At 51.1% G+C, this 20694-nt stretch overlaps 1 protein-coding gene across 1 annotated transcript in view; it reads left to right on the forward strand.

The window, feature by feature from the left end:
- Ergic1 (endoplasmic reticulum-golgi intermediate compartment 1) overlaps positions 1–20694 on the forward strand; it is a 93171-nt gene that overhangs the window by 2618 nt on the left and 69859 nt on the right. The gene's annotated exons all lie outside the window — the stretch shown is intronic.

Here is a 20694-nt window from a genome sequence, read left to right on the forward strand (position 1 = left end):
TCACTGAAGCACCCGCTCTGTAATTAGTGAATTACTCTGCATCTTCTCTTCCTTTCATCAGTACCTGACCTCCTAAGGGCCAGGATTTCTATCTGGTCTGTACGTGGTTATGTCTGCACGTGGAATGGTGCTTGGCCAGAGGTTCCCCTTGGGCACAACACGCCTCTCCAGCTTGTCCAGTGTGGTTGCATATGCCAGCTGCTGGTGGAGAATTCTGCATTCCTCTTTCCTATCTTTGGTGCTTGGAGGGGAACCGAGGGTCTCATGCATGCTAAGCACACTCTCTACCAACGAGCCCAAGGTCCTCTCTCCTCATCCTTGAATTGGCCCTTTCTGAATTTTAGGGGTTAAGGGAGGAGGCTGGGCCTTAAATGATTACGGTGTTTGCTTTGTTCCTGTTGAACGGTTTTACTGATACTGATCATTAAACTTACAGAACTGGCTTTGTGACCTAGGTCCGGGGGGTGTTGTCTCCAGTTCCGGCTGGCTGGTGGCACTTGCTACTTGTCACTCCAGAAGCTTTAACACCACCCCCACCCCCTGCCATCCCCTTCCCTGGAGCCTGAGCCCCACTTTCAGGAAAGAGGCAATGGTTGGCTCTGCCTCTGCCACAGTGGCAGTCCCCATGTTGAAACCCTGTGATCTAAGAGTGGTGCACCCTTCCCCTGGCTAGCTGTTTGCACACTTTAAGGAGGGATGGAAGTGTGTGCTGCCTCACGCAGGGGCCCACCTGTGGGGCAAGAGAGCTGCCCTGCAGTGTAGGGCCCAGGTATCCAATGCTGATGTGTGGGACCCCATACAAAATGCAAGCTCAGTTCTGTTGAGAAAGGATAGAGTTTTAGTATGGGGACCTCTCTGAACAGGTGACCCTGTGTGATAGCACAGGTCATTAGCCTGTGGTGTAGCCCCATCGTGACTTGGTTTGGCCTCCTCCACTGTTTAGCTTTACAAAGCTCTCATCTCCTTAGGGTACTTGAGTGGACCTTACAAAGTGTCATCTCCCCCCCCCCCGCCCCCGTGTGTGTGTGTGTGTGTGTGTGTGTGTGTGTGTGTTTCCCTCTTTCATGTTTGCAGTGCTGAGAATGGAACCCAGGGCCTTGTACATGATGGGCAAGTGTTCTACCACTGAGCCTCCCCACCCTCTTGAAGTTGGCTTGAGATTTTTTGCACCCCACTTTCTGTCTCCAAATGAGTGGCATTTGATCTGAGAATCAAGTCTGGCTGGTTTCCTCAGTGTCTGATGTGCCTTCCCCAGGGGGCCCTGCAGAAAACTGAAGTCTCTTACTCCCTGTGGTAGGAAGCTGACCAACCATTGAGACTCTGATGGTTCCCTGTCAACTGAAGGAGCAACACAAATGCCTCCATTTCTACCTCCACATTCCAGGAAGAGTCGGGTCCACACACTTCACAGCACGTTTATAAATATATTATGGAAATTCAAAGTAGAGGCGGAAGAACTGCAAAACCCAGGGGTTTTTTGAGCTTGTTCTAGTGCTGAGCTCTGTTAAGTAGCTCTGTTGGAGTCTCACAAGGGTGACTCTTTCAACTCTCACCCCCCCCATACACACACACACACACACACAGAGAGAGAGAGAGAGAGAGAGAGAGAGAGAGAGAGAGAGAGGCGCCCTGAAGGCCTTCTCCATCCCTCGTTTTCTTCCCCCTTTCCTCTTTTCCTCTCTCTAACACCTGATTCTAGAAGCTTCTAAAATTAATTTTTGCTGAAGTCCCCATCCCAGATGTAAATGTAACTTTTATTCGCCAGATGTAATTGTTGTCTTGGAGGCTTACTGCAGGAATAAACTCACCCTTTCAAACTCTTTCTGAACCCTGGCTGGCTGGTTCAGCTCAGCTGTTTTGGCCCAAACTCCTGTCTAAGCTGACTGACTCAAACTGGCTTCTCTCAGCTTCTGACTGGATTGCTCTGCTTGACCTTAAACTAATTCTTGCAATCTGTTCTAATCTTCTGGGTCCTTCTCAGTGTCTGGGTAATAACTGTGTTCATGGGCTCGCCTGGAATAGTCCCCTTCTCAGGACATTTCGATTCCTGACTCTGGTGAGGAAGGCATTCTGCACCTCTAAATCAGTGAGCCAGCTCCTGGTTGGGCATTGCTTGAAATCAGAACAGAACTAGCTGTGGGTCTGTGCTAAAGCCTTCCAGTGACTGATGCCAACCCTGAGGTGAGAAGGATTGCCCTAAGTTGGAAGAGCCACAGGCAAGTGGGCTAGAGCCCTCAGGGAACAGGGGATTGGAGGAACCCTGGTGAGCAACCCTGAGGAATAAAGTTCTGGACCTCCTATTTGACCTTAAGTAGTCTGGTTTTCTACTTCCACAGTGACCAATAAAGAGAGCCAGTCTCAGATTGTTCGTCTGTCTGCCTGCCCTGCCCGTGTGCGTGTGTGTGTGTGTGTGTGTGTGTGTGTGTGTGTCTGTCTGTCTGTCTGTCTGTCTGCTGGACATTGAATGCAGGGCTAGCCTGGTATTCTCCCACTGAGCTGTACTGTCCCCTTATTATTTTGAGATAGGAACTGCTAAGTTGCCCATACTAGCCTGGAATTTAAGATACTCCTGCCTCAGCACCCCAAGTAGTGTGTGTGCAGCCTGTCCTTTCTGTTAATATCTTTGCTCTTGAAACTGAAATCCGAAGGCCGTCAGCATCACAGCAAGCCTGGGGGCATACAGGGTCTCCTTGTGCATCCTGACCCTGCATCTGTGCTCTGACAGCCCTTGGCGATTAGAACCATGCTGGGTTCTACAGAGCCCTCCTCCTCCGTGCCACTGATTGGACCCCACAGCTCTTCCAGCCTGTGTCATGTCCCCTCCTTCTCCCCCCCCCCCCCCCCAATGCTTGGCCGCTGTTCTGAAGCAGCTGTGAAGTGCTGCGTGGAAGGAACCAGAGTCCTGGTTCAGCCCAGTTGGTGCCAGATGTGTAGTCTAAGGAGCCTTGCTGTTGTGTGCCTGGCACCATTTCTCAGAATACAGTTTGGGCAGCACGGCCCTAATTGATCTTTTAAGGAGGGGTAATTAGCCTAATCATCTGTTGTCAGCTTGAGTGTGTAGGTCTATTAACCTAATTACGTTGGTTATACATGTGGGAAGAGTACAGGATAGGCAGCCCTCCGGCACTCCTGTGCGTTTGTTCTGAAAGTTCATGGCCCACAGGGAAAGCAGGAAGAAGCCCTACAGAAGCCACCTCACCCACAGAGGCCGCTGTACTTATTGTGTTTCTCAACCATGGAGATCAACCCCCAGAAATTTTAGATCTCAAAGTAGGTCTTTCAAGGAGGCCCTTGGGACCAAGTGTATCCAGATGGTACAGGCTCTCTGTCCAGGAACACCAGCTGCCCTCCAGAAACCTGCCTGAAGCCTAGCTGGACAGGAAGCAAGGACTATCTGAAGTGTTCATCCAAGTAGTGGGAGCCCTGCCCGAGATGCGAGGCCTGGCAGTGGGCAGACATCTGATAAAGTGAGCTCACGGACCTTATGTGTATGTGTGCATTTCTGTGTTTACAGTTGGAATGCCACAAAACCCAATTTTTAAAATGCACAGAGGACCTTAATATACCGCTCTCAAAGAATGGACAGGTGGTCAGTGGGGGGTCTGAGAAGTTCAACATCAGCCCTGGGAAATGAAAACCGAAACAGTTCTAAGCTACCACTCACACCTGGCCGCTGCTGCATGGCCACCACCAGCCCACTGTTCCGGAGTCCCGGTGGCTCCTGCAGCCTCCCTCTTGCTCCCCTTTGAGGCTGAGTCTTGGAAGTGATGCTGAGGTTTCTTAGGCACTGAGCCAGGTCACTCACATCACTGACGACCATGCTGGTCCGTGAGACAGACGCAGGCAATAGTCCTTCATCGTCTTTGCCTTATTTGCTTCTGTAATTACCATGAAATAAAATCGACTTTTTTTTTTTTTTTTTTTTTTTTTTTTTTTTGGTGTATTTCTAATGAAATGTAAGACATTCTTAAGAAGTCACAACCACCATGTGGATACAGAACAGGTCCAGGACCCTAGCAAACTCTCACTATTTGCTGTCATGTTTTAGTCAGGTGGTATTAATTTGAGTTTTGAAATGCAGGAAGAATACTCGAGATCTACTCTCCTAAGAGACCCGACTTTACAGTATGGGACGGCATTGTTAGCTGTGGGTGGGCACATGTCTGCAGCAGGTCTACAGAAGGTAACCTCACTGAAACTGAAACTGGGTATTGAACAGCTCCATCTGTCCCCTCCCTGGTCCGTGGCAACTACCACTCACTTCTCTGAGCTTGCCTGTTTTTGAGAGTTTACAGAGAGGGGTCACTCTGTATTTGTCCTGTGGCCGACTCAGAGCCTTTAGCATTAAGTCCATCTGCATGGCCTCCCTTTTAAGTGCTACATAGTAACTCCACTGTGTATTCACGCCACATTCCCATCTGCTCATCTCCCAGTGGACCCTGAAGTTGTTCCCACAGCCTGCCTGTTGGGCTTAGTCCTCAGTGAACAGAGATGTGCAGACACCTCTTCGTGAGATTCTGACTTAAACTTGTGCGGAGTGATAGATGCCAAGTAACGAGGTTGCTGGTTCAGGTGGTCTGTTTTTAATTCCCATGGTGGTTTCTGCCCTTGTTAGTCCCAGGAACCTGACTCCTCCCTCACCAGCCTTTAGTACCTCTTGTCTTTGGATGACGTCATGCAAGGAGATGTGAGGTGAAGCTCCAGGATTCATGTATACTTTCATACCCGCTGACCACTTGTTTGTAACCGTGAACTTTTTCGCTCATGCCACTTTGTTCCCCAAAGTCATGGCTCTGAGATTTTTTTTTTTTAATGAATAAATGCCTAGGCTAAAAGCCTTGGATCTTTTCCTGACTAACTTATAACTTAAATCCCTTTATTCTATTCTAAGTTCTGCCAGGTGGCTGTGACCATTGTCCTCTGTCTGTGGGGCTGAATCTTCTCTTAGCATGACTGTCCCTCTCCCAGAACCCCCTCTTCCTCCTACATGTCCTACCTTCTAATCCTGCCTCGTCTTATTGGCTAATCAGCTTTATATTGACAGTTCAATCTCCCATACAGTGCACAAGAGATTATCCCCACACCCATTTGCTTTGTACCCTCTGCTCGGACCTTTTAATTGGGGTGGCATTGGGTCACATGTACTTTTGCTGTACAGTTGAAGGATTTCCTGTGTTTTGGATATTGTCTCCTTGTCAGATCTGTGGTTGGAGAATGTTTTCTTCCATCGCCTAGGTTCCTTTCCAGTAACTGTTTCCTTTGCTGATTCCATATTAGAATAGGAAGTTGGGGCCCAGGACTGGAAAGTAACTGGCCAGGCATACAGCTACTGAGTTGTGTGCAGGAGCCCAGCACCTCACTGCAAGGATGTCCTGCTTTTCCAGACACCTTGAACATACTGGTTCTCATGAATCCTGGTGAGGCCTTGTCTGCTTCACGTTTACACCAGAAGGTGTTAGTGTATAGGAATTAGCTAAAACGTTACCAGAGAGCTTCTGGAGTCCTGGTGTTGCTTGGCCCGCTCGGATGTTTTGCTGGGTTCCAGAGTCCATTCACAGTCTACAGTGTCTCCAGATCTCCCAGGAATGTGACACAGAGTTTGGGCCAGGATGCTCTTGTCCATTGCAAGTGCCCCAGAGGATAACTGACTGCTCTGAGCTGCCCCAAGATCAGCTCTTCCTGTGTGGTGGATCTCTCACAGTGGCTCTCTTTTCTCACTGTTCAGTAGCTGGGGTACCCTGGACAAACTGCAGGCTTTAGTTTTCCTCTTTGTAGATTAAGGTGCTCCTTACTGCAGGGATTTGGAGAGGCCCTGGCCCAGCAGTTCCCTGTATCCTCACTGGGACTGGTGTACCAACCACGCGTTGGGGCACATGGTGCATGACCATGGGAAGCAAGGTCCTGGCTCTGCAGGGCCAGTGAGGCACACTTGAGGGTTCCTGGGACAAGTTGGATCTGGGCTACCCTTTGCAGCAACCATAGGTGACATCAGCGTGCTCACCTGAGAGGAAGTAGCACACTGAGATCATCCAAGAGCTGTCTGGGACTAGCTGAAAAGTTATGTCTGTGTGGAAAGGTGGCTTCAGTGTGTCTCTGTGGCCCCCAGATTCCCTCATTTTTTAAGACAAAAGGCTTAAAATGATGTACAGATGATCGGCTATTGACTCCAGTTTTGTTTTTGTTAACCATCAGTGTGGGCCAAACAAGTCTCTGGCTGACAGTGCACAGATAGTCCTGTGTCACACTTTCTGGCCAGTGTGACCAGCATGTGCTCACTGGATGGACAAGCACTTTGAGCAGAGCCCCTGGGATTCTTGGCCTGTAGTCACAGGGGTATGTCAGGGTTCTGTGCCTATGGGCTGGTCTAGATAAGGGCTGAGGCTGGCTCTTGAGCTCCCCGCCCCCCCTCCCCCCCCAGCAGCACTGGAGGTTGTAGCCAAGGCTAGCCAGCTCTCTTCTGAGGGGTATACCTTTCCTCCACTCTGAGTACCATCAGGCTCCCTGGGGCTATGCTGCACTGGCACCAAGTGTGGCAGCTTACATCTTGGCTAGGCCAGAGGCTTGCCATAGATCTCCTCGGTCCAGAGACAGGGAGGAACTTTGTCCCCACTGGCTTGAGAAAGGACTGTGGCTAAGATACCACAGTGGTAAATGACGCAGCTGAGATTTACGTGCCTATCTGTGATGTAAGAGTTGGCTTTCTCAGCGGCGGCGTACTCTGGAAGGTGTGTTATTGCTTTATTTTCTTGGGGTGATCCCACAGAAACCCCAATTCTTGGTTGTTATCTTCTTAGTTGTAGTTATGGTTTGTTGCTATGGAAGCTGGGAGGGGGGCGGGAGTAGGCCAATGGTGAAGCTTGAGTGACTAATTCCTATCACTGTGGGCATCTCTGGGTAGGAAGTTACCATTGAGCATGTGCTAAGGAGCTGCAGAGAAGAGGACAGGACTTCTTGTGTGGACTTGCAGAGCGCCTTCCAGAGGCTGAAGCAGCGGGGTGTGGAGAGTTGTTTACTCTTCCCTAGGGTCTACTGAGTGCCAGAGACTTGGTTTTAGTTCTGACATTTTATTTCCCATTTTTAAAGTCTAAGTGAACTTTCAATTTTGAACTAACTTTAGGTATCCAGCAAGTTATAGATAAGGCAGAGCCAACCACTGTCCCCGCTGTGCACGCTGCCCATTGCCACATGGGTCAGCTCAGCTCAGGAAGTGACAATGGCATGGGGCCAGTGTCCCATGCAGGCACCCACGTGCCTTCATGCTGCAACTCCTGTCCCCACTGGCCAGGGCCATTGCACAAGCCTTGGCTTTCATGACCTGGGCTGGCTTAAGAGCTCTCCAGGGGCCATGCAACATATTTCCCTCCTGAGACCTGCTGACCTTTCTCACCAGTAGACTAGGTTGTGGGGCTGGGGAAGCAGCCAGAGTGGGCAGGCCCTTCTGGGTCACCCTCTCAGGACACCAGAACCACACAACATGCATTCTGATTTTTCACCCCTGCCCTGTCTTTCTACCTTGCTGCTAATAGGCATTCTGTTGGGAAGTGGAGCCCCAGTGCTGGATCGCCCTGTGTGAGTAGGGCAGCAGCCCTACCACAGTGGGCAGCTGGATTACTTCCCGTCTGTGCAGATATAATGGCACAGGTGAGGGAGTTGTGAGGCACAGGCTCAGTCAGGACCTAACTTCCTTTCATCACAAGTCTGCAGGGTGGGAGGTACTGACTTAGAGTCCTGAGGAGCCAATAACGAAAGGTATAGAAACTAAGTCCGGAGAATCCTAGGAACCCAGGTCTGCATAGGCTATAGAGTAAGACCCTATCTCAAAAGCAAAATAAAACAAAGCCAAAAACCAATCTGTAGCTGGGTCTTTGATTTAGCACTGGAAAGTGTTTTAAGAAGCATGAGACATCAGCTCTTACTGAAAACAGCACCTTGAAGCATCACCGTGTGGGGATCCAGCTTCCTTCATGTGACTCTTTGGAAGCAAATTACCTCTGTCATATCTGATCCATAGCCACAACAAAGAACAGCTACGACCTTGCGTAGCAAAGTCCTGCACACGGTATGCCATGTGTGTCTTCATCTGATCTTTCCCAGGTGTGCTCAGCGCACGGTCCGCTGTCTGTTTTCTGAGTCAACCTTCCCTCCCAGCCCTGACCCTGGTAACCGCCATCCTGTCTCCTCCCCATGTACATTTTGCTTTATTTCACCTAGCATGTCTTCCATTCAGGTGCTTTCTGGCACAAGGCGGGATCTCTCTTTTTAAGGCTGTCTAGGAGCTGCGTTTTCTGTGTCCCTCCATCCGTGGCGGCTGCTCCACGTTGCCACTTTAGTGACTGGTGCTGCAGTCAGGGTGTGCAGGTAGTTCTTTGAGATTTCATTTCCTTTGGGTAGGCACCGAGAAGAGAGATTGCTGGGTGTTTGGTTGTTCTGTTTTTGATCCCCTGTTTATCATAATGGCCACGACAGTCTACACTCCGCCCCCCAATCCAGCTGTGAGCAAGCATTCTCCAGACTCTCTCCCACCCACACTTGTTGCATTTTGGATTCAATGGCCGCCATGCTAATGGCTGTGCAGTGGCATCACAGACCGTTTTGGTCTGCATCTCCTTGTCAGTTAATTGATGCCAAACACCTTTTCGTCGTTGTATTCTTGGCCATCTTGCTCATTTTTGAAGAAGTGTCTTAAATGCCCACCACCTGCCTGCTTATGTGCCCTTTAAATCTTGGGTACTAACTCTTTAATCAGATACACAGCTTGCAAATATTCTCCCTGTTTATCAGCTACCTTTTCATTTGTCTCTCCTGTTGTGTAGATAGATACTCTGAGGTTGTTGTAGTCTTATCCGTGCATTTATTACCTATGACACGTTATTATCTTGTTTATTTGTTACTCTTGTATTTTCATCTGCTAGTATGCTATTCAATAAGCCATTTTCTGCCAGGTGCTGGTGGTGCACACCTTCAATCCGGGCACCCAGGAAGCAGAGGCAGGAGGATTTTTATGAATTTGAGGCCAGCCTGGTCTACAGAGCGAGTTCCAGGACAGCCAGAGCTACATAGAGAAATCCTGAGTCAAGCCTCCCTCACCCCCAAACCCTGACCCCACCCCCAAAAGTCACATTTCAAGCCATGGACTTCTTCCAGGAGTCTTGTGGTTTCTGACTTTACATTTAAGTCTTATGGCTTATTTTTCTTTAATTCACATCAGGATGATTTTCACATGTAGAATAAGACAGGCATCCAATCTTACCCATTTACATGTAAAAGGGCAGGCTTCCCAGCACCATTTACTGACAGGATTATCCTCCATCCCTTGTGTCCTCTTGATGCCCTTGCCAAGGTGAGTTGACCATGTGTGATTGGTCCTCCGCCCCCAAGCCTGTGTGTTGGTTTTTATGTTGGAATCATTCGGATCTCGTTGCTATGGCTTTGTAGTATAATTTTATTTCATGGAGTAGAATGTCTTCATCCCTGTTCTAGCTGTTTGGAGTCTTTTGTGGCTTCATACAGAGTCTAAGACTTTCTTCTGATTTTTGTGCAGTCTTGGGGTTTGGCTTACGACATCATGTTGTCTGTGGTTAGAGGTGCCTTCGCTGCCCCATGTGAATGCCTTTGATTTCTTTTTCTTGCCCGATTTGTCTGCTGGTCCTGAGTGGGGGCGTTTAGAGCTGCCCCGGCCTTCTGCCAGATCTCATGGGAAAGCTGTTATTCCGCATGGATTCAGTCAGCCGTGGTGTTTTCATAGATGACTCTTGTGTTGAAGACCTTTCCCTCCCTCAAGGGCAGCTGCAGGCCGAGCTTGTTCTGCATCAGGCTTGTGTGGGTACCGTCTGCTGGTGTGATGTCCCCTCTGCTGGTGTGATGCTTCCCATCAGCTGCCAGGGCAGACCAGCCTCACAGACCAGGGTGAAGCACCCGCCTCGTGACCTCGTGTGCGCCGAGGATGTTTATGTCGCCTGCGTTCACCATGTACACTAGCCTGTTACTTTCCTGTGGTCTCCCTGGCTTAGGTATTAGGGTGACATCAGCCTCATAAAAGGGTTTATTAGGACCGCCACCCAACCTTCCTTTTTGGAAGAGCTGAAATCCTGGCATCGGTTGATTCTTTTTGCAGAGGTCAGAGACTTCAGCTGTGAAGCTGTCTGTCTGTGAGCTTTTTCTTCATCGGGAGGGTTTTTTTTTTTTATTTATTTAACCCATTTTCAGTATCTTTTATTCCTGAATTCTTACTGGTCCTTACTGTAGACAGGGTAGCAGGCTTGCCTGAGCTTACTCCTGAGGGACAGGAGGTAGTGTTGGGCTCCAAGGGTAGCATCTCCTCACCTCTGCTGCCAGCCTCAAGTACCTCCTGCTCCTCTAGGGAGCCCTCCTCCCTGTTCCTCCAGGGTGCCCAGTGTTCCTCCCCAACACTGTACATCCCCGACCACATTGGCCCTCCCGTCTCCTCAGCTCTGTGCATGTGTCTCAGAGGCCCTGTCACTTCCTCACTAGTGGGCTTTCAAGGCTGTGGCAGTGGCAGGCTTGCAGTGGCAGGCTTGTGCTGTCCTTAGCAGGACCTGGCCTAGAGCCTTGCACACAATCAGGTGGTGGCCCCCAGGTGATGTGCTCAGCAGAGGCAGGGGGACATTACAGGGCTAGTCATCTGCTTCAGGCCACAGTGACCTCATTGAAAGATAGACCTCACACCTGCTCCCAGGACTGCCATGAGTACAGAGTGAAGACTCTGTGATGTATTAGCACAGGGCCTGGCTCCCTTGGGTACTCAAAACTTGTGTGTTGCATGGGGAGCACCAGCAAACCAGGCTGCCAGAGAGGATGGGACCAACCTTGTTGAAAATTCACAGGGCGTGTGCTCAAGGTTGGTCTGATAACTCAGATACAGCTGGTGTGCTTGGCTCACGGGGCCCAAGTCTAAGCTCCTCCCACGCTCTCAACTCCCTTCCTCTGGGGTCTGTCTATCCACCCCAAGTTAGGACATCACCAGCCCTGTCCATCAAAAGCCCACCCACTGCTGGCCTGTCAGGAGCATCGGGATTCCCACTGTGGGTAAGAGGTGAGTGGGGTCCAGGGTATGCTTGCCTGCCTTCCCTCTCTCTCTCTCTCCTTCCTCTCTCTTTCATTGGGGCTTCTGAGAAGCTAGGACTGCTTCCCCCCATCAGCTGTTCTAGCTGCCAGGAGGGTGGGTGGAGCCACAATATGAGTGGGTGTTTTCCACGCAAGTCCTGAAAAAGGAAGGAGCAGGTGGTGATAAGAGAGAGCTAACAATGACGTGGTTAACTAGGCCTCTTCCTCAGGAGCGCTCTCACTGGCAGCCTCTGTGGGCTCCTTCAGGCTGTCTGGCTCCCCTTCTCTCCTCTCCCACCCTCCCCACCCCCCTTGCCAGGCTCTGCAGACCACTGCACTGTTACTTGGTCCACTTTTCTGTCCAGCTGACCCCTGCCTGCCCTAGTGGAGAACACACCTGAGAACACAGCCATGTCCACCCATTTATGGGGGCCTGGGCTCTGCACCTCTAGCCCTGTGGGTATAGAAAGGAAGAAGGAGGCAAGAGAAGCTAACAACCTCCATAACACAGCGCTGAACCCTGTAGTCCCTCACTGTGAGAGGACACCTCCCTCCTCAGGGATTGACTGGGAACTTGTGTGGCTTCATCTCTCTACTTTAGACCATGTTCCTGGCTTTCTCTTAAGAGTGTAAACACACAGGAGGGAGGGGTCATGGGGCCCTGAGGACTAGGGGAGTCAGTTACTCAGGCCTCACACTCTACCTTCATTCCACCAGCTCCCTTTGAAATGTCCGATGAGTCCCTAGAGTCTGGATAAGGGAGGTCAGGAAAGAGAGGACCTGTCACTTTCCACACACACCCCTGCTTGAAACTTGTGCTTCCTTGTAACAGGAGTAGACAGAGGCTCGGAGAGGCCCAAAGCTTGGCTCAGAACCAGACAGGTGATAAAGTCATGGAGCCAAGCTGTAAGGCAATGTTGTCTAAATCCAGTGTTTGGCTAGATCATGGGACCTAGAAATCCGTGTTGCTGGCTTGGGAACTCAGTAGCAGTGTTAGTTATCTGGAGTTCTCCCAGTTGCCTGGGGGCTGTGCTGCCCCTGGAGGGTCTGCTTCAACTGACCTGGGAATCTGTACCTTTACCAACTGACTATAGAAGTTCTCGGTCAGGGAGTTGGGGGCCGTGAACTGGGACCACCTTTCTGTACTGAGTCTCAAAAGCAGCCAGTGGGACTTGAGAGTTTCCAAAGGCCTTCAGAGACAATTCAGAGTCTCCACAGATAAGGATATTGAGGCCCCAGGGGACGGTGAGTGGCAATTTGGAGCCACACAGCTGGAAAGAGTGGTCACAGAAACACAGATTTTCCTCTGGCTGATGACGTAGGAATCCTGTAGCCATGTCGCTGAGTGCCCAGCACCAGTTTCCTGAGCTGTGCATCATAGCGTGGACTTTGTGCCAGCCACCTTTGCCCAGCTGTGATCTAGTGAAGTGTCGAAACAGATGAAGGTGAGCTGTCATGTTCAGTAAGTGACGTGTGTTAAAAAGTACTCGGAGTTAGACTGGGCGCTAGGGATCTGTTATTGGGTGCTAACAACAGCCCAGTCTCATAGGTAAGGACATTAAGGCTCAGGTAACTTGTCCCAGGTGACAAAGCCAGCAAATGGTAGAGCTAAGAGTCTCCCCCAGGCTGCCTGACAGAGTTCATGGTAAGCAGAAGTGTCCACTTGCAGAGGTTTGCTGAATCCTAGGTCCCCAGACCTCTCAGTGACAGCCTGTAGCTTTTGACTCCTCGATTTCAGGAAGATGGGGGGAGCAGCATGGTGACAGCAGTGTCATCATCCAGTGCACATGGAGTACCTGTCACTGTGCTTGGGTCTCACTCTGAGCCAGTGCGGGCTGAAGGTGCTTCTTTGCCCTTTCCTTGACCGAGAACGCCGGGTGGAGAGTTGCCATGCACAGCTCCTGCACTCGTGAGAATCAGCAAGTACAGCAGCCTGAGATGGGGTGCACCAGCCAGCTCTTTGTTTCAGAGTGGGGGAGCTAAGTTCCTGGAAGTGTATAGTTCTTGTCCAGCTTCACCAGCAAGCCAGGGGCAGCAGCTGGCTTTGCCTTCCACATCTGCAAAACTGGGTCAAACTGGAGGCCCGGTGGTTTGTCACATATGAGTTAACCCTGAGTCAGGGAGGGTATAAGAAAGTTTGCCACCTGGGCCAGGTCCCTCACAGTGGGGCCACATTGTACGTCAATCACCTCTGCCTGCTCCCTCACGCCCCTGAGCATGACGAGTCAGCCATCTAGGATTCTGTACTGGGACAGCTGGGGTGGGGTGAAGTGGAGGGGTGGGGAGGACCCCGGGCTTCCTGTGGGCCTGGGTTCCAGGTCTGGACCCCCTTGCAGTGTCTCCTTGGGCCCCTCACTAACACTCTGAGCCACTTTACTGGGCTGCAGGAAGGGCTGCTTGCACAGTGAGAAGCTGGCTGAGCCCCAGCCAGGCTCCTGCAGCTCCTAAGTCAAAGTTAGCCCTTATCTTCTTATGAAACTTCCAGATAGACTTGATCTAGCAGGATACAAACCAGGGCCCCTGAGCTTATATTAATAAAGGAAAGTGGCTTAAATGCAAGCATATGGGAATATTTCATGTAATAGCTTTGATTTCTCATACTTGTGGGAAAGTGAACCTTGCTGGCCACTAACTACATGGCAGTCAGTAGCCAAGGCTGAGGGGGGCTAGATCTTCCAGCTCCCACATACTAGGAATCCTCCCCCAAACTCACATGCACACACGCATGCATACACTTGTGCACAAGCACAACCTCGAGTGTACACACTCCCTTGCTTCCTGGTGGGCTGGTTTCTGGAGATGGCAGAGGTGAGACTGGGTAAAGCTGTAGCACTCTGACTGTGGAGAGGAGTAGTGGCTGGGGTCAACCCAGGACAGACACAGCAGGACCTGTAGTCAATTCAGGGTCTTTCTGGAATGTCAGAACTGTCACTGAATCAAACTGAATCTATGGTGGTTGTCAGGAACCTGGGTGTCTGAGGCAGATTCTGGGTGAAAATGGTTTGCTCTATAACTCAAGGCGAGGTCTGTAAAGTTCCTGTGCCCCCTCTTTCTCCTTTGCCAGACAAGCACCATAGTCATTAATGTGTGATGCATAGATCCGAGTGTCCACAGCTACTGCTGTGCTTCAGAGCTAAGAGTGGAATCCAGGTCCTCGGGCGTGCAGGCACTCTTCCACTGGGCCATAACCCCTGCTGGAGACCACAAGGGTGCTCCCAAGGTTCCTGGTGAGAGTATCTGAGACTCCAGATGTGTTTCCTGATAGCTGAACCAGCTGAAGAAGAGTGGCCAAAACATCTGATTATTGTCTCCATTTGAGGCCTGGGGATGCGAGGATGGGGTGTGGGTCTGCTTTGAGTGCCATGCTTAGAAGTGCAGTAGTGGCAAAGACACAGAACAAGGGAGTGAGGGAGACGGCTTCTGATTTTCCAGAACATAGGCGTGGTCTGCTCTCGTGTCCTTAGCCAGAAATTAGCCTGCAGGACCTGGGTTCTGTCAACTGTTATTAAATCAAAGCGGTGACATAGCGTCTAGCATGAACCACCTCCTTAGAAGGGACAGTAGGGACTGGGCTTCGGCAGAGGTGTGTGTCTCTATGAAAGGAGTCAGTGGCTGTCTGTGGGGAGATAGTATGGACTAGTCATTAAGTACTCAGTGTGCCCAGTATCAGGGACTGCTCTGTCTTGATCATCATTAGGTCCTTGGGGTCTAGGAATGTGCCAGGCACACTGAAGACACAGAAGAATGTGGCAGAGCTATGTAGTTAGTGTGCAAGCCCTGTCCTGTCCTGACCGAGGATGGATCTTCCTTCTGGGGACACTGGAGTTTCCATGAGATGACACTTGGGAGTTACTCAGCCTTGCATCCAGCCATGATCAACAGTCAGCATAGGAGTCTCAATCATTATGGTTTTGCCCAGTTATTTCTGTATCTGGACCTTCATACAGGCTTCTGTATGGTACTGTAGTCTTATGGGTAAAGGGTTCAGCTATCCTTTTGGACTTTTCTCACTACCCTGTGATAATGGTTTAGAGAAGAGAGGTACCTGGTTCAATCTGAGGGTGGGGGACTTTTGGGGGAGCCACCAAGTAAATGTCCTACAAGTATTATGTGCATGTATGTGTGTACACATACATAGGAATATGTACATACGTGAGGCTGTGTACTTGTGCCCATCTGTGCCTCAGTGGTCTCACCTTTGAGGCTTCCTAGTGTGGAACATGGAACCTGGGCTTTATGTCCCCTTTCACCAGGTGTGCCTCGTTGCTCTTCTTCAGATAATTGCTCAGAACCATGTGATGTGCAGTGTGCTACAGGGCCAGCTGTCATGGTGATTTGATTGGCCTCAGGGTCTCCTCTTGCTTCAGGGAGAAGCATGCAGAGAAATCCTAGCCTTATCCCCTGCTGCACGGGCTGGCTTTTGATGTCCCCCTGTACTGCCCAGGTTCCAGGACCAGATAAGCCAAAGGCATCTGCCTAGAGGTGTTTCACATAGTGAGTCAGATCAGCCTGGACTAAAGAGTGAGACTCTTATCTCAAAAGAGCCAGAACCACCTGGACATGACGGAGAAGGCCTGTAATCAGCAGCATTTGGGAAGGTCAGGAGTTCAAGGTCAACCTAAGTTGAATAGCAGGTTCCAGGCTAGCCTGGTGTCTCAACAACAACAATAGCAACAACCCCTATCCCCCATTTAATAGCACCACCATGGGTGTGGCCTGGTGCAGCAGGAAGCAGGAACTCTGGATCCCCCAGGCCCCGAATGACCGCAGCCTAGTCCTTTACTTCTCTGTCTTCCTTTAATTTCCTGGCTTGGAAATGGAGGGAAGCCAGGGTCCTGCCTCTCAGAGACACTGAAAAGTCCAGACCAGGCTCATGTGTGCCTGGTGTGTTGGAGGTATTCAGCCATTGCTTGTTGCTATGGGACCACCTGGGACTTGTCTGAAAAGCAATTTAAGAAACAGTAAGCAAAGCCCAGGAGCGTGACGTCATAATGGTTCCCGCCTCCTTTAAGTGATTATTATAGCTGGGACCTGCGTATATGCTGCTAGAGTCAGACTTGCTCAGCCCCCATCGCCGCCAAAGAAAAGCTAACTAACGAGGGGCCCTAGGGCTCCTGAAATGAAGCCTTTTGCAAGCTGCCTGGGGTATTCCCGTAATGGACGAGGCCTCCACGGGGCTGACCGCCCTTAGTGGGGCGGGCGTAGCGTCTTACAGGTCACTGCATCAGCCCCACCCCCCTAAAGCGCTGTTTCCTAGATTCCTAGGGCATGAGTGGGAACAGAAGACAGTGAGGGTGGGAGAGGAAGACATCTTCCTGCCTCTGTAGGATTTAGGGTGGCTGCTTAAGTGCTTCTCCATCCCATTCCCCAGGCTTCTGCACAGGTGGCTTGGCTGGGCCAAAAATTCAATGCAAATCAAATCTACTAAGCCAACCCCAATCCCAGCCAAGTGTCACCGGTCAGTTCTTCACTCACACAGTGACAGCTGCACACTGAGCACCGCATGCCACTGACCCGGCAGAGGATGGGTGTCCACCTGACCTCCATGGACATTGTGAGGCTTGCTTTCTATGGGAGCGTTTCCATGATCAAACATGTTCTAGCAAAAATGCCCAGAAAACTAACTCTAGGGATGTTTAGCTTTCACTTTGTTCAGGATTCTAGAAAGTTCTCCCACGATTTTTATTCTGAGACCTTAATGATAAACCGAGCTGGTTTGGTGCTGTAGCAGAAAGTTCCAGGCTGCTGTGGAGGAAAGGGCAGTTATGAATGGGTCTGCGTGGTGGACAAGCAGATTCCTGAGGCCTGGGAAGGAGCATGCCCTCCATGCTTCATATAGCCAAGACCAGCTGCCTGCAGGCCAAGGATTCTTGGGGCGGGTGCCTGCACAGGCTCAGCTCTGACACCAACCCGCCAGGCTGGCAGCAGCTGGCTCTGGCAGCGGCCAGCCTGTGCCAAGTTCTCTCTTTGATTCACATTTTCCACATTGAGAGATGTTTTGAAAACCTTGACCTTCAATTCATCACATGTCCCTTATTAAATTGTAAGTCACATCCAGCCAGCTAATGAAAAGACAATGGGCGAGTGACTCAGTACATGGCATCTTGGCAGGAGCTCGCCTAAACGCTCTAGCCACAGAAGACCTGACCCAGTGATACCCGTGTCCCAGGGCAGGCAGCATGTCCCGGCTGTGAGGGGCTGGGCTTGACAGTGTGGCAAGGGCTGCAGTAAGGCTGGAGAAGCGGGGATACACTGAGTGTTCAGCAGGACTCAGGCAGGTAGACTGGAACCCGACTGACAAGAAACAGAGCCCAGCTGGGAAGGTGGGGAGGAGTCACGCGTGTGCACTTACATATGACTGGAAGAGAAGCAAATGGCAGATGTGTAAGGGGGTCAGCGTGGCGGGGGTCTTCTTGGAAGTGTGGTGTGTAGAGTGTGAGTCTGAGGGAAGAGATGGCAGTGTGACATTGTAGTGAGCACTGGGAGGTGAGAGGGCAGTGGGGGGGGGGGTGGAACAGGCAACGGAGGTGGATCTTCACACACTGGTCACTCCGTGGGAGCCATAGAAAGTTCTAGAACAGATGTCATTCTGAGGAAGGTAGGAGCAGCTGTGTGGAGAAACCCACGCAGAAGAAAGGAGCTGAAAGCCTGGTGGCATGGGTGGGCACAGTTTCAAAGATGGCAGAGGATGTGCTCTGTCTTCTAGGATGACTGTCCGTTACCTAGCCTCATTCATGGAGGTGGGGCAGAGAACTAAGACTGAATTCTAGCTTGCCTCATACCTCACTACCTCCACTTACTAACAGGAGCAGCGTTCTGCCTCCCTCAGGGGTGTGGTGAGAGTCAAGCGCTGCACATAGGAAATGACAGAAGAGTTACGGGTGTGCAGACAGGTCTGGGTGAGCGTCGCCAAGGGCCAGCCCCCTTACCCCCCACCCCCTGCAGGCAGTAGACTTTAGGGCCATGTTGGCATATGTCCATTCCCATTCACACCACGTGGTGACTCTTGCACTGGTGAGCAAAGGAACCTATGGGGCTTCAGTTTGCTGGTTGTAATGGGACGGAGGCCAGTGTCTGCTCCACGGCACTGTGGCAGAGATGACGTGGCTTGCTTGATGCTGGAGAACACCTCAGCAATTGGCATGGCTGGGGTCGGTCCTCATTCACATCCTGGAAGATCCAGGTTGTTGCCACTTCCATAGTCAAAGCATCATTTCCTGTCTAGTGCTTTCAGGAAGATGCCTCTCTCCTGTCACTTCCTTGTAGGGACTCTGGACCAGAGACTCTTTCCCCTCCCCCAACCCCTTGTGTGTAGTAGGGAATAGTCACACAGCCTGAGCTCTGCCCCTTCCTGGCTGTGGGAAGTTGTGTAGGTCCGTCATCACTGTGGGACTGCTTTCTCATCTGTAACAATGGGGTGATAATGGGGTCCCTTGACCCAAGCATTGCATGAGGGCAAAACGGTGTAACGCACATCAACTGCTCCTTGCCCATCTCCAGGACCAGAAGTGTCTCGTCCAGGACTAGCATACTCCTAGGCAGGGGAGGATCCTGGAAGAAAAGGTTCACAGAGGAGTCACAGGTGCAGGACTGAGTATCCCAGGATCTGAGCACAGACGGGGCTGGAGGCATCTCAGTCAAGTATTCCAGGGTCACGATACGTGACAGTGCCAACCCAGCCCAGAAGCAGGACCGGCTGACCACCCTGGCTCGCCAGTGTGTGCACACTGGCCAAAGTTTGTTATCTTAGCCTTTTTAACACCCTGTGAACATGGGAGCAGCAATTCCTACTGTCCAAGGGTAGAAGCCATTGAAGGCTAGGCATTTGGTGAGAGAAAGCCCTGACAGGGGCTTTTGTTAGCAGCCTAGAGGCATACCCAGGAAGCCTCTCTGTGGTCCCCTTGTTAATACTTTCCCTTATAGCTTCCTGGGCTGCAAGGCCTGTGAGGTGGTGCGTGGCCTCCATGGAAGGCTCTGCAGCACGCCAGGGAGTCAGAGCATGGCTGGCATCCAGGCAGAGCCTAAGTCCTCCTCTGCGCCCTGCATCCCCTCCATACCCCTGCTAGGGTCACGGTGGGGCCGATCCCTGTAAATACCAGTCCACTTACATGTGCATTTTTCCTCTATGATCTTCCTGTTTTGATGAGACACTGCCTTTGGCCGCACAGGTTCCCTAGGGGACTGCGGTCCTGAGGCCCAGCCCTAGCCAGTCATTCAGGAATTCTGCTTCCTGGCGCCCCACACCCTGCACATTCCACCGGGACTAGCGCCTCCTGCTCTGCGTGAATGGGGTCTGCCTTCCCCATTCCCACGGTTCCCATGGCCACTTCCTTATCACCCTCTCCAGCTGACTGAAAAAGGCCACATTCCAGGGCAAAATTAACTTGCCCTCCCTTTCTGTTTTCCTCCAGCGAGCAGGAGGGTTTGCTAGAGTAGACTGGCGCTGGAGCCCATGTGGACGGGAAGCAGACTTGCTGCTCGCCATGTCCCCTGAATCTATCACTTGGTTTCTTGGATCGTTTAAGGAATACACTGGGCTCCTGCTGTATACCAGGCATAGCCCCAGGCACTGGGCTTACAAACAGTGGGGCTGTCCAGTATATCATGAGTGGCAGGGGTCGACAGGTACTGAGGTAGGGGGTGGGGCTGTTTTTATTTGCTCCATGCTATAGATTCAGCTGATGCCTAGATGTTGCTGGTTGCTTCTGAGGGGTCACTTGATGACATTTCAAGGTGTCTGCTTGTTTGTGCTGTGCTGGGGATAGAACCCAGAGCCTTTGCATGTGTGCTCTACGGCTGAGCTGCATCTCCAGAGGGCAGAATGGGGGTTACTTTAAGAGCCCCCTTCCTTTTAACCAAGGCAGCACAGGGCCATGCCTGAGCACCAATGATATGCTCTTCAAATACCCTAGACTTCAGAACCACGGGTCAGGTAAACCTCTTGCCAGAAGTTACCCGATTCTGTTAGAGCTACAGAAGGTGACACCTGAAAGCATCCAACAAACCCAGGCTGGGAACATTCCAGAAACTAACTAACTAACTAACTAACTAACTAACTAAGTGCCTTCCACAGTAAAACCAGGGGAATGTCATCAAGGGAAGGGACAGACTGCAGCAGTCTGAGGGGTTCTCTTCAGAGGCCTCCTTCACTCAGGAAATCCCATGATCCTGGCTTCACTGCTGAGAAGCATTTCATTTCAAGTATACAGAAGGATGCGTGCATTCTCTGCCTACCCTATACATTCTATATGACACATTTGAGTATCCCTGGAGTTTCTGAGGAAGTCCTGAAGCTAGTCTTGCAGAATGCCTGGGACAACCAGACATGTTTAGAGAAAGGCTTGGTGGAAGATGGCATTGGGAAGGTAGACACTTTATAACCATAAAATAGTTTCCATGAGAACTGTCCCCTGCAGGCTAGCTAGCCTTGTTATCTAAGCTAGAGTCAGAACCTGGGCCCTGGCAGCAACTGACAACCAGTCTTGACCACCACTCTCAGTGGTCCCCATGGATCCAGTTCAATGTGGCCATATTGGGAAAAAGAACCAATCAGGAGATCCAGCAGCCCCTGTTGTGGGCTCCTGATGGGAGGTTTAGGTTTAAATAGAAGCCAGACTCCCCCATCAAAGT

The sequence above is a fragment of the Arvicanthis niloticus genome, chromosome 6, assembly GCF_011762505.2.
Source record: "Arvicanthis niloticus isolate mArvNil1 chromosome 6, mArvNil1.pat.X, whole genome shotgun sequence".
NCBI lineage: Eukaryota > Metazoa > Chordata > Mammalia > Rodentia > Muridae > Arvicanthis > Arvicanthis niloticus.